General features: G+C 36.2%; 1 pseudogene; it reads right to left on the bottom strand.

Annotated features, from left to right (window-relative positions):
• Positions 1–10,275: 10,275 nt before the first annotated feature.
• On the bottom strand, positions 10,276–10,369 carry LOC147504732 (small nucleolar RNA R71; annotated as a pseudogene).
• Positions 10,370–11,761: the final 1,392 nt, after the last annotated feature.

Below are 11,761 nucleotides of genomic sequence, written 5' to 3'. Positions count from 1 at the left end.
GGTCAGCCATAACCTCTAGATTATTAAAAAAAATAAAAAAAAGGAGTTCTCTATATAAATAGCTTCATGGACGAAAATTGTAATCAAATCTTCAATATTATCAATAAACTTTTAATATCGTTTCCACTACGTCGAACACTCCTGTATATAACTCTCATTATGATGATTGGGAGTTAAGATGTTTCTAGATCTAGTATTTTCATGAAGAAACATGAGACTGCTTCCACCCACTAGCTCTTGCCTGCTTTTCTTTGTTTTTGCTCTACACCGGAGTGAATTCCCTTTGATTCTCTTCCCTCACAACCGCCAGTCTTGAGTTCACTAATAGGGCTTCATTAACAACCTGTTGCTGATCTGGTGAGACAACTACTCTTTCCTGAGCTAGATTGAATTATTAAGCCCTGCGATCGCAATGCTAAAACTCAAGTAGGATAAACTCATTTGGCTTATTGTGGTGCGCCTTAAACATACTTTCATAACCTGTGTAGTATATCAAGAACCTATTCACTCAGGAGATTCTAATTAATTGGGGCTTGTTGAACCAACTGTGTGTTACAACTATCTATCCTTCCATTTTCCAGCCTAAGCAGATCATCTTATATTGTCTAGAAAAATAGATCTTAACGGAGCAAGTTAAAGTGGAAGCACTACAACAGAAGGGGTCTTTTGCAACACTCTTTTGCATTGCCTAAAAATTGTTGCTAAAAAGTGTCTTTTGCAATGCCTATAGGGTTGCAAAAACATTTGTCGTTTTATGTGACCCAAGTCACTTGAACTTAATTATTGAGACGCCTATGGCCTGACAAATGTTCCCAATTTAATATTTTTTAAAATAAAAAATTATCAATTATGACGCCATAGTTGTTGCTACTGTTTACGTAACTTGTTGCCACGCCTTTCCCGTTGTAACTACAGGAACCGTTATTTCAGAATGCAAATTTCTACAAACTGTGAAACCCACGCGCAGCGGAACTAATGGGGTCTCATGATTTTGGATAGAAAACATACCTTTAGAATCGGCTGAGATAACTCTGAGAATCCAATAGCTATGAATCTGAATCAACAATCAACCCCTTGATCTTTTGTTGTATTCCTTTCAATAGATTAGACGTTGTGTGGGCAATGATCTACCAACCCCCTTCTTTCTCACAATGCTAGATCCAATTTTGGATCTATCTTTCCTTGCCTCTCTTTTTAATCCAGAATGAATAGTAAATTTCGGCTAGGAGAGAAGGGATTCTATTTATAGGCTACAACAGGGACCATGAGGAGAAATTAGGGTTGGGCCTCCTAACGGGCTTAGGCTTCCCATGTTTGCCCAGAACACGCGGCCCAAGTCCGTCAACAAATGGCTTATTCCACTAAAGGTTATTGTTGCACTACCGCCTTAATCCCAAATTATGTGTCAGCGTTTATGGGCTCCATATTATATGCTCATTGATCTCCCCGTGTTTAAGATATTAAATGTCCGTTGATTAAGTCAAGTTACTGACAACAACATCAATCAACTTCTTATGACCTCGATTAGTACCACTCAACCTCATTGTCATGTCGGAATAAATCCACCTGCAGGGTTTACATGACAATCTTTTTGAGCTCCTCAAGGGGACATCATCAATCCAACTTCCTGCGGGTCACGGATTTCTTCTATAATCAACAGCACACCTCACATACAATGTCATTACCCAATCCATCGAGTTTGTTGATTCGCAAATGAATCTCACTTATTGATGATTTAAAGCAATGTACAATGCACATAAATGTTTGTTATTATATCTGGATTAAGAGGACAAACATCCATAATAACAGAGGTGTTTGGTCTCTAATATAGTCAGTATAAAGAGAAACAACCTCATTTGGTCATGTTCAATACACACAAAGTGTACTAGTGTAATTTTATAGCCAAGATAGACTAATACCAGATTATACTACAACCGTACCAATGGTTTGTCCAAATCTATCTAGGTTGTGAACGATTACTTCTACTTTATAAGGTACTGATGATATGATCTTCTGTGTGTCCACACCATATTATCTACAACATAAAGTATTAGACACATGCATATAACTAATATTCATAACATTTGCCCATATGATTCTCATTCAAAATATAAAGAATTAGAGTTAATACAAAAGTAATGTTTTTAGTATATAACCCTATCAGTAACAACATTTTCTGAAAATAAAAATTTATTTGGCATGACACCTGCTGCAACACTATTAGCGTGGCTTATGGGCTTTTTATGTATTTAACTATTTGTTTTCATTGGAAATGTTTTTCGCGGGCTAGTTTCAAGTTAGGTGGCTTTACGAAAATACTTTAAATTGGAAACCTAAATATTCTCCCCAAATACTTCGTCTGCCAAACCGCCGATATCTTTTCCATATACTGCCATCTATCTTCCATACATTGCCATCGAAGGATTCGAAGCTTTAACCATCTATCTTCCGGTGCCATCGAAGTTAAGGTAAGCTATCGACTTCTTCTCTTTTCTATTTTCTCAAAAATCATATTAAATGGTTTAAAGCTTTGATTTTTTTTTTGGTTTTAGGTTTACTAGTAATCCTCTAAAAAGCTTCGGATTTTGGTTAGTCTCTTATTCGATCTCCTGTGGGATTTGTATATTCATTCAATCAGTTTTTTATTTTTGTTTGCAATTGAGAAAATAGAAATCACTAAAGCTTCAAAGTGCCGTTTCTAATTAGCCTCGCCTTTATTGCTTAGCCCACATATCACTATTGCCTACCTATCAGCCATCGGGCTATTGCTTCAATCCGAAATTCCCTGTTTCAGATGGGAAGATCAACGATACATAGTTTGTTGCTTCTATTAATTAAGTGGGTTTCAGATATATCTAAGCTGTTGGGAGGAAGTTTGTTTTAACACTTATTGATTCAGGAGTTCCATAAAGCATTGTAAATAGTTACCTTAGGGCTACTAGAAAACAAGAGTACTCAGTCCACTCTCATTAAAGCGATTGGGGTTTCCTTAGATGCATTTATAGGAAGCAAGGAGTGTACTGGTTCATTCAATGAATATGATCCGACATTCTGTGTGAACCAGATTAGATGCACATTCTTTGTTTCTTCTGTTCTTCAGCTTATAGTTGGTATCATTAATTTTGTTACATGTTACCCTGTTTTTGGAATAAATAGGTTGTAGAAATTTAGATTTTGAGAAGTGGGGTGTGGTTATTACTTGGTAGTAATTCTAGCTTTGATGTCCCAGTTTAAATTGTTTGCGACATTCAGTTTAGGTTTCGTAGTTCTGAAATGGGTTCGCGTTTACGACTTTCATAGCTATGAAATGGGTTATTACCTTAGCTTTACTTCTCTTTTAGACTGACAAATATTTCTTATTGTTGTGGATGTTGTGTATACTGAAATTAGAAGTTTTTAATCTGGATGGTAATGTTTGTTTTAAAACATGGTTTAGGTCCTCGACTTAAAGTCTTAAACACACTCAGCAAGGAAAAAAAGCTTAAGCTTTGAACTTTTATCAGGTATTCTTTTGATGTTCTTTTCTATTTCTAAATCAAAGTTGAACTTTTGTTTGTTGTAATGCATAACAGAAAAAGTTGTTGCTTATTGATAAGTTTGTGTTTCTTTACAATTGACGTTTTAGGTATTCGATATGTTTTTGGTGTAATAATAATTAATAGCTAAGGGGTTATGTGTAGAGGTATATAAGTGATACTCCACCTCGTTACTGCCACCAAGTCATCTTCATAGCCAAAAAAAAAAACAAAAATCTTCTTCCTCCTCTCCTCCAACGCGGTCAATGCTAAGGTATTAGTCTCTCTTTTCTTTCTTTTGATTGAATTTGAAAGCCTTAATTTTGGTTAATTTTTCACACCATTAAAGCATCGACTTTTGGTTTGTTCAATCTTTGTTTAGGGTTAACTCCAAATTTACCTAACAAAATTTTCAAGTTAGAGTTTGGGGTATCCTCTACCACATTAAAACTTTGACTTTTGCAAATTCCACCACCACCGTCAAATCTCAGGTAAGCTTCGACTTTTTTATAATCCACCACCACCGACGTTAAACTTGTTGTCTCTTAGTTCAAAGCTTAATTGATCTTCTCAATTGAAAGCTAACATATTTTCTCTTTGTTCAGTGGTTAACTAATTTTTCTCTGTGTTCATATTGACGACTTTGACATATAGTGGCACCATTAACACTGAAACAGAGGGTCTTTTTTTCTTATCATATAGGTACTTTTGATTGTAGTGAAATTAAAATAGGTTATGTTTAGAAAAGCAAAATTCTGTTGAAAATGGTGGATTTTTATGTAAATACAACACTTGTGAGTGTGTTGATGGGATTTGGATTGTCAGTAAATTCATGTTTAGTTGTGAATTTTGTGAAATTAATTGTTGATATACATTATACTGTGTATCAAATTTTTAGTGGTGAACAGAAGTCGTTGGAATTTTTAGGGTGGTAATGCTGATGGTCTTTAATAGTTGGTATTGTGTATAATCATGGTTTTCCTTGGTGGTTCAATCTATTCCTGGGATTGTTTTTATTTTTGAACAAGTGTAGTAGTGGTGAATTTTGTGTATTCCTTTCAATTTCATTTGTTGATTTTGATTTAATTTGGGAAAACTAGCCAGTTGTTGGTTATTTTTAATCATAACTGTTTTGGAACCAAAATGTTGGCTTTTAAATGGCAGGATTTTAGGATATCATGCATGTTTGAGTGTACTAGAAATAGTAGCACTAGATATAACGTGTTTCGAGGGTTAAAACCAATGTTATCAAATTTCTTGAAAGGAAATTTATTCTTATTTTTTTTTTATATAGTTTGCTCTAAATGTTTCTTCTTATACCGTCTCAGCTAATTGCTTTGGTATTAGTGCATGGTTGTGTCATCTATTGGTTAACTTTTAAGTTTTTATGTCATCTCATCTTCTCATTGAACATTTTTTCTAACTCAAAACAACCTTGTTCAACTGCACAAGCAATTGCTCCACCTACCTCTGCACCAAGTCCTTAGTTGTTCCACACTTCCACCTCAGTGCGTTTCCATGTGGTCCAAATAAATTGTAAACTTAGCTTGTTGAATTCAATTTTTAATAAGTAGGTTTAATTTTGTTATGATTATTATATCTATCGTTGGCTTCTTGTATTTCCACGTTAAACATCCGTTCATGTGATACATGAAGTGTATATATTTGTTCATTGGTTAATCAATCAATCTATAAGTTGTCAACTAACACTTCCATCTTTACTAACTAAGACACAAAAACTATATATTTGGCCATTGCAACATGTTGGATGCATTTGTAGTCTTCAAGTTGGAATAGATTGTCTAGATGCTAATATTTTCATTTAAGACTCTAAACTACTATTTATGTTGTCTCTAGTTGCTAATCTTTTCATTTACAGAGTACCTATTTATATTGCTTCTTAGCATTTGAGCAGAAAGACAAGTAGACTTCAAGAGTCAAGACTGTATATGGTGTTATCGATCATCACTCTAAAATCAAAGGTAATTTACCTCTTCCGTTGCTATGGAGTTAAAGGTTTTTACCTTTTTGATCAACCATATGCATGTCACTTGTTCTAAAGTGTTTGTGTCGTACAAAAACCTAATGCTCTTCCCGCTAAGTAGAAATTAATGGATTGCTGGATTAGATACTGAAGTACTTTCTGATTATAAACTCTGCTTGATCGATAACAGAAACTAAGGAATACCAAAGCCTCCCAAGCTTTTTGTTTAGGCACTCTATGGGTAGAGCAGCTGCACTGAAGGTCCACTTTGAAGCAACCTAAGGCCTAGGACGGTGTTGTTCTTATTTCACCAATGTGCAAAGTATTCTCCTAACTTCGAATTTCTATTGTGAGGGCTTATTGTTTGGTTATATGTGAATCTAATCAACCGAAATGTTTATCAATAGGCAGCCAATGATATTGTTCAACCTTGGATAGCGAGACCTCAAGAGTCAAGACAGGAGTTACCATGAATTGGATCAAGGTACAAATTTCTTCCCCACTTGGACCAAGGTACAAATTTCCATTCTTTTAAATTTTTTGAGTTGCTCTTCTTTGAGGACTTTAGCAAGTAAAAAATCTGAGTATCTGATCTTGTGTTAATTCTCTTGTTTCCTTTCTTATCTTGGTTTTTGCAAGCATGAACTGTGTGTATTCAATTGATTGGTTGCATGTACGATTGGCTACTACTCTTTTTGATATGTTCAGTGTTAGTTACAACTTTGATAAGTTATAATAGTTTCAGGTCCTTGGGTTATATTGTTGGATTTGTTGTTTACACAATGTGATTGCCTTGAAATTAAGTATTATGAGTATTTCCATTATTAATTAGATCAACACAACATCTGAAGCCCATACTTGGCTAATAAGAAGAGTGTATTAAGTTGGTGCTATTTTTGAAAATATCTTTGCATTGCATAGTTGAGTGCATTTCAGTTTTATTGTCTTTAATCACTTATGCTCTTTTTTTTTTAAAAATTTTGTTCTAGATTGGTTGACCAGATGCCATATGATTAATGAAGAATACTTGGGTGGATGCTGTTCAATCTCAAAGAATGTGGACATTTGTTGATTTTTTTTTGCTAAGTGCTAGCTTTTATGAAATTTGCATAAATTAAGTTACTGTTGTGGAAATTTGTAAAGACTGTATTGGTAGCGATCACATGTGTAGTTGTGTGAAATACTTTTGTAGTGGAGGATCTTATTTAATGAATTTAATATATTTTGTTGTCATCTATCTACATAAATTGCATTTGGCACGATCGGCAAACAAGAAAGAATCAAAATTGTGCATAAAACGCGTAGGCATCTGATGCAGCTAAAAGCACTCTTTTGCCACGACAATTCTGGCAGCTATAAACACCTTTTTTGCAATGCTCTAGGGTGCAACTAATGATTTAATCATTTTGCAATGGATTAGGTGCAACAAAAATGTTTCTTTTTGCAATGCCTCAAAGCGCAGCCAAAGATTGAGCTTTTGCCACACTTGAAGTGTTGTTACAAGTTACCTTTTGCAACGCTAGTCGTTGCAAATAATTTGAAAATTAATTTAATATTGAAAATAGAAGTAGCAATGAGGATGAAGTAATAGCAACAATATATGGCGTTGCAAAAGCTTACAAGTTTTTGCAACGCCATAAAGTGTGTCCCAATTTAGCTTTTGTGACCCACTTTTTAGAAGCGCCTTTGCGACGCCCTATTTGGCATCGCAATTGGTCTATTGGAACGCATTTTAGGACCTTTAGCGATGGTATAGGGTGCTATAGAAGAGCTTCTCTGTTGTAGTGAAGACTCATCCTTAAAACACTTCTTTATTGATTGTTCCATCTGGCTTTGGTGTGGAGTTCACCAACAGGTTGCTAAAACACATAAAGAGTGGACACGGATATGTTGAACATTGAATTGACTGAAATACAACAGTTTACTAGAAGAATTTCATTTAAATAGCTATGGATCATATAGTGAAAGAAATGGAAAACTTTTTAGGGAGCAAAATAGTGTGAGGAACAACTTACGACATACTTCAAGAAGGAAGTTAAGCATAAATCCATCTTTGGATGTGAACGAGTCGAGGACAACTCAAGAAATCAAGAAAATGAGGTACAACAAAAATTAAAGTTGGTTACGCACCAGCTCGTCTCGAATAATGTAAATTTGATGATAATTAGAGATAGTGTGGCTTTCCGTAATATCGTCTAAGAAGTTATACTATAGTTAAAAATAAAGTAATTGATAAGAGCCCAAAACTGTAGTTTTAACCCTGTAACAGTCATACTATTAGACTAATTATGTGAGTAATAATTAAGAGTTAACACTGATTACGTGTTTTTATGCATTTCAGGCTTAAAAGTCCATTATGTGCAGAAATGTGCCACTTTAGCGAGATAAAGGAGCAAAGGTCGGTTACTAAGGACTTCCGTGATTAAAGGCCAAGTTTCAAGAAGACAAAGCCTTTTTAAAGCCCGGTCAAAAGCTGAAAAGTCGACGCGTGAAGCGTTGAAAGACACAAGTCAGCAGAATTTCCGAAGGCCGTATCTTTGGACTCAGACCTCGGAATGGGACCTACCTTATGTCAAAACGACCGGATCGGAAAGAGCTTTCCAATGGTCTAAGCCTTGGTCCAATCGGAGGAGTAGAAGTGGACAAAAAGTTTGTTGAAGCCAACTGCAGCTGAAGAGGCCTTTTTGGACTGAAAGAATTGGGTTTTGGGCCTGATTCTCTGGCCCAAAACATGGCTCCAAGCCCATGCACGATTTTTGGATCTGAAAGTATAAAAACCAAAGCTTAGCTCTTTGTTAATGGTAGATAGGAGGTTAGAAAATAAAAGTAGCTTAAAATAGAAAGTAGCCATTAGAATAGCTTCTAGATCTAGATTAAATTCTTTATGTTAAGTTTAGTTTCAAATCCAATTCTTGTTTTAGATTAAACTCTAGAATCATTATTCTTAATTAGATTGATTAATAAAATAGCTAGTTTGTTAATTTCGATTCTTGTCATTTACATTTGTGTTAGATCTGATTTCATTTATTACTTGTTATTCAATTCTTAGTTATTAATTAGATTTTAATTATTGTTTAATTTAGATTAGTAAATTTCAATTCTTTATATTATGTTTAGTTTTAATTTAATTGGAAATGATTGCGTAATGATTCTCGACTAAACCTCCATTAGAGGGGGTTGAGAAGCCTTGATGAAAGCTTGATTCCGATTATCGTAGAGTCGTCGCAATTTCCTTTCCACTCTAGAAGTGATTAGTTCACCATGAGAATGGGTTTAATCGTTCACATGCTAGTTATGAATTGGTAGGAATGCCATGTGTAATTAGGGATTAGGAATAACCATATTGTTCTGCAAAGCAGTTCAATTCGGATTACGACGATTCGTCGTTAGTAGGATTAAGTCGAGTTAAGGTGGAATCAATCCCCCTCTAACTCCTTATCATAGAATCAACGTAGCATTCCCATAGTTATTCTAATAGTTGACTAGTTGCATCTTGTGGGTAGTTGCATCGTAGTCTAGTTGCCACTTCGTAAATCTCTCATTAGACTTTAGAGTAAGAGTACTTATACGAAGAGAACATTAACATGCTGAAGGACTAGGAGTGGAACGAATCACTCTACTCCACTATATCTCATAGGATTGAGAGTAGAATCTTTGATACTGTTACAGGCAGCATAAGATAGTTTTAGTTTACTTACGTTTTGAGTTCATCGTTCATTTCGTAGGTAAACTATTCAATTTTATGTTTTATCAAAAGGCGCCGCTGCCATCTTAGTTTCACATTCGCATTGTTTTCGTAGTGTAAGTACTTTTCTTAAAGTCCCATTTCACCCACCTACCCTTGTTTGATTCATACTGTGGTTTTCCGTTTCATCGTTGAAAAATTCCTCGACAAAATTACACCGACCGAGCGATCGGCGCTTATAAGGAGCGCACTGCTAAGCTATAGCTTGAACACGAAGGACCACCCCCCATACCGAGCACGACCATACTAAGTTACTAGAACACGAAGCGACCAGCTATGAGAGCATGCCAGCCTTTTCCTAATTTTTCCGAATTCTACGGTTTGATTTGAACTTTGATTTTTCAAGTTTTTCAGTGTTCTAACTTGTTATATACACAACACGCCAGAAACAAGACGCTATTCATAAAGCCGAAGCAAGGACGCTTAATCGTATTCCTTTCTTCCACACCTCGCATCTCCCTGTTAGAGGTTTATACTAGTATATCGAATTGTTTAGAGTGTTGATGTGTTTAGCTAAGTTTGGTTTTAGCCTTGTATGAGATTAAGGTCCGGCGAACAAAACACCGAACGTAATTACCCAACAACGCCAACAAACAAGTCTATCTAGTATACCACCCACTACACCTCTAGTTACTATTTCACATCACCGACACAATGCCCGACAAAGAAGAGACTCCTCTCTCTCGACTTCTACAAAGCCTTGAGCGATAGCCCCAAATCTTGCATCGTTCTTGCGACCCCATTGGGGGATTTCGAATCCCCAAATATTTTAATTTGTTACCCGCTTTTCATGGATTAGACCATGAGAAACCTTATCGCATTATCGTAGGATTGAACAAGTCCTAACAACATTCCACCATCCTACGGTTGGTGCCAAACAAATTAAACTAAGGGTATTCCTTTCACCTTAGCCGATAAAGCGGCGTTTGGTTAACTGCCAAGCCTAATTCGTGGACTCATGGGCTAAACTTGTTCAAATTTGTTTATGGAACATTTTTACCCACCCCTAAAGACGGATGAGATGCTTTCCAAGATTCATTTCTTTTGACAAAATCCTCATGAATCATTTTCAGAGGCTTGGAATCGTTTCACCGATCTCCTTATAGAGTGTCCACATCATAACTTAGCGAAAGACACGTTAGTTCGTGCCTTTTTCAAAGGACTTCTACACCACCATAAAGAAGTCCTAGACATAATGAATGGGGGTAGTTTCTTAAGCAAAGGAGCCTCGGAGGCTTATAAATTTTTAGAGGATCAAACTAAGCGAAATAACAACTGGGGGGTAGTGATGATATCCACCGCTCCGCTAGTTCATCAAATACAGTTAAGGCCGCCGGGATGTTTGAAATTAAACACGATCCCGAGCTTAAAACTCTAATCGAATCACTTTCAAGAAAAGGTAGAGGCCATTTCTGTTCAACAAAAGCCTATCCCCGTCATGAATGTAAATTCAAATCCGTGTAGTTTCTGTTGAGAGCCCCGAGCATCCCGACTCCCATCGTCCCTATAGCCTATGAACAGGCTTGTTCCATTAATAGTGAACCTAACGCCCTTGGAGACAAAATCCCAACTTCGGTTGGAGAAATAACCAACACGCCACACCTCTGGGTACAATAATCAATATGTTAGGCCAACACAAAGTTTTAACCAAGCTCCACCACGACAAGGGCGATGTGGTCGGGGTAATTTTAATAATTATAACAACCAAGTGCAACCTCGACAAGGTCAAGCACAAGGTCAAGGTAGTTATAATAATTATAATGCTAATAGAGGTATCGCTTACGGTAAATAATAACTATCAAAATCCACCCATAAATTATTCACGTGAAATAGTTCCAAATACACCACCCGTGACTACTACACCCACACAACCGATCGTCTTGACACCTTCATACAAGTAAGCCAAAACTTTTCCAAACCATGGCTCAATCTAACCAACAAATTTCTACAATCCGTTAATAATTTAACCCAACAGTTGGCTCAAGATAAAGCCCAACCCAAAGGTGTGTTTCTAGGTCACGAAATACCTAAGCCTAAAACAACAAATACAGCCTTTAAGGTAACCGATAATACTAGTAATGAATATGAAAATGTAGGTGAGCTAAAGGCCATCACCACTCTCCTTAAAGGCAGAGTGGTTGATAAGAAAGTAACTATGCCTATAGTTACCCCACCAAGAGTAACCCTACACCTCCTATTTTACTAGATACCAAATAGCAACCTGAAGAGCCTACCACTTTGTAGAGGTACCCGGTTAACACAACCTAAGAAACAGAAAAGCCACGGTTAAACATCCGTGTGATACTATTGCTAAATATAGACGAAACCACCATTTCCACAAAAATTAGCCGTGTTAACTAGGGATACAAATTATGAGGAGATTAGGGATGTTTTCAAGAATCTAACTATAAATCTTCCCTTCCTTGAAGCTATTAAAAGCTACCACACCATGCTAAGTTTCTTAAGGAGTTGTGTACTACTAGGCGTAGGGACCAATATACCAAAAGACGCCTTTTA

This window comes from Coptis chinensis, chromosome 4, assembly GCF_015680905.1.
Source record: "Coptis chinensis isolate HL-2020 chromosome 4, ASM1568090v1, whole genome shotgun sequence".
NCBI classification, from domain to species: Eukaryota; Viridiplantae; Streptophyta; class Magnoliopsida; order Ranunculales; family Ranunculaceae; genus Coptis; species Coptis chinensis.
The sequence above is the reverse complement of the archived record's forward strand: the minus strand, read 5'-3'. Positions and strand labels throughout refer to the sequence as shown.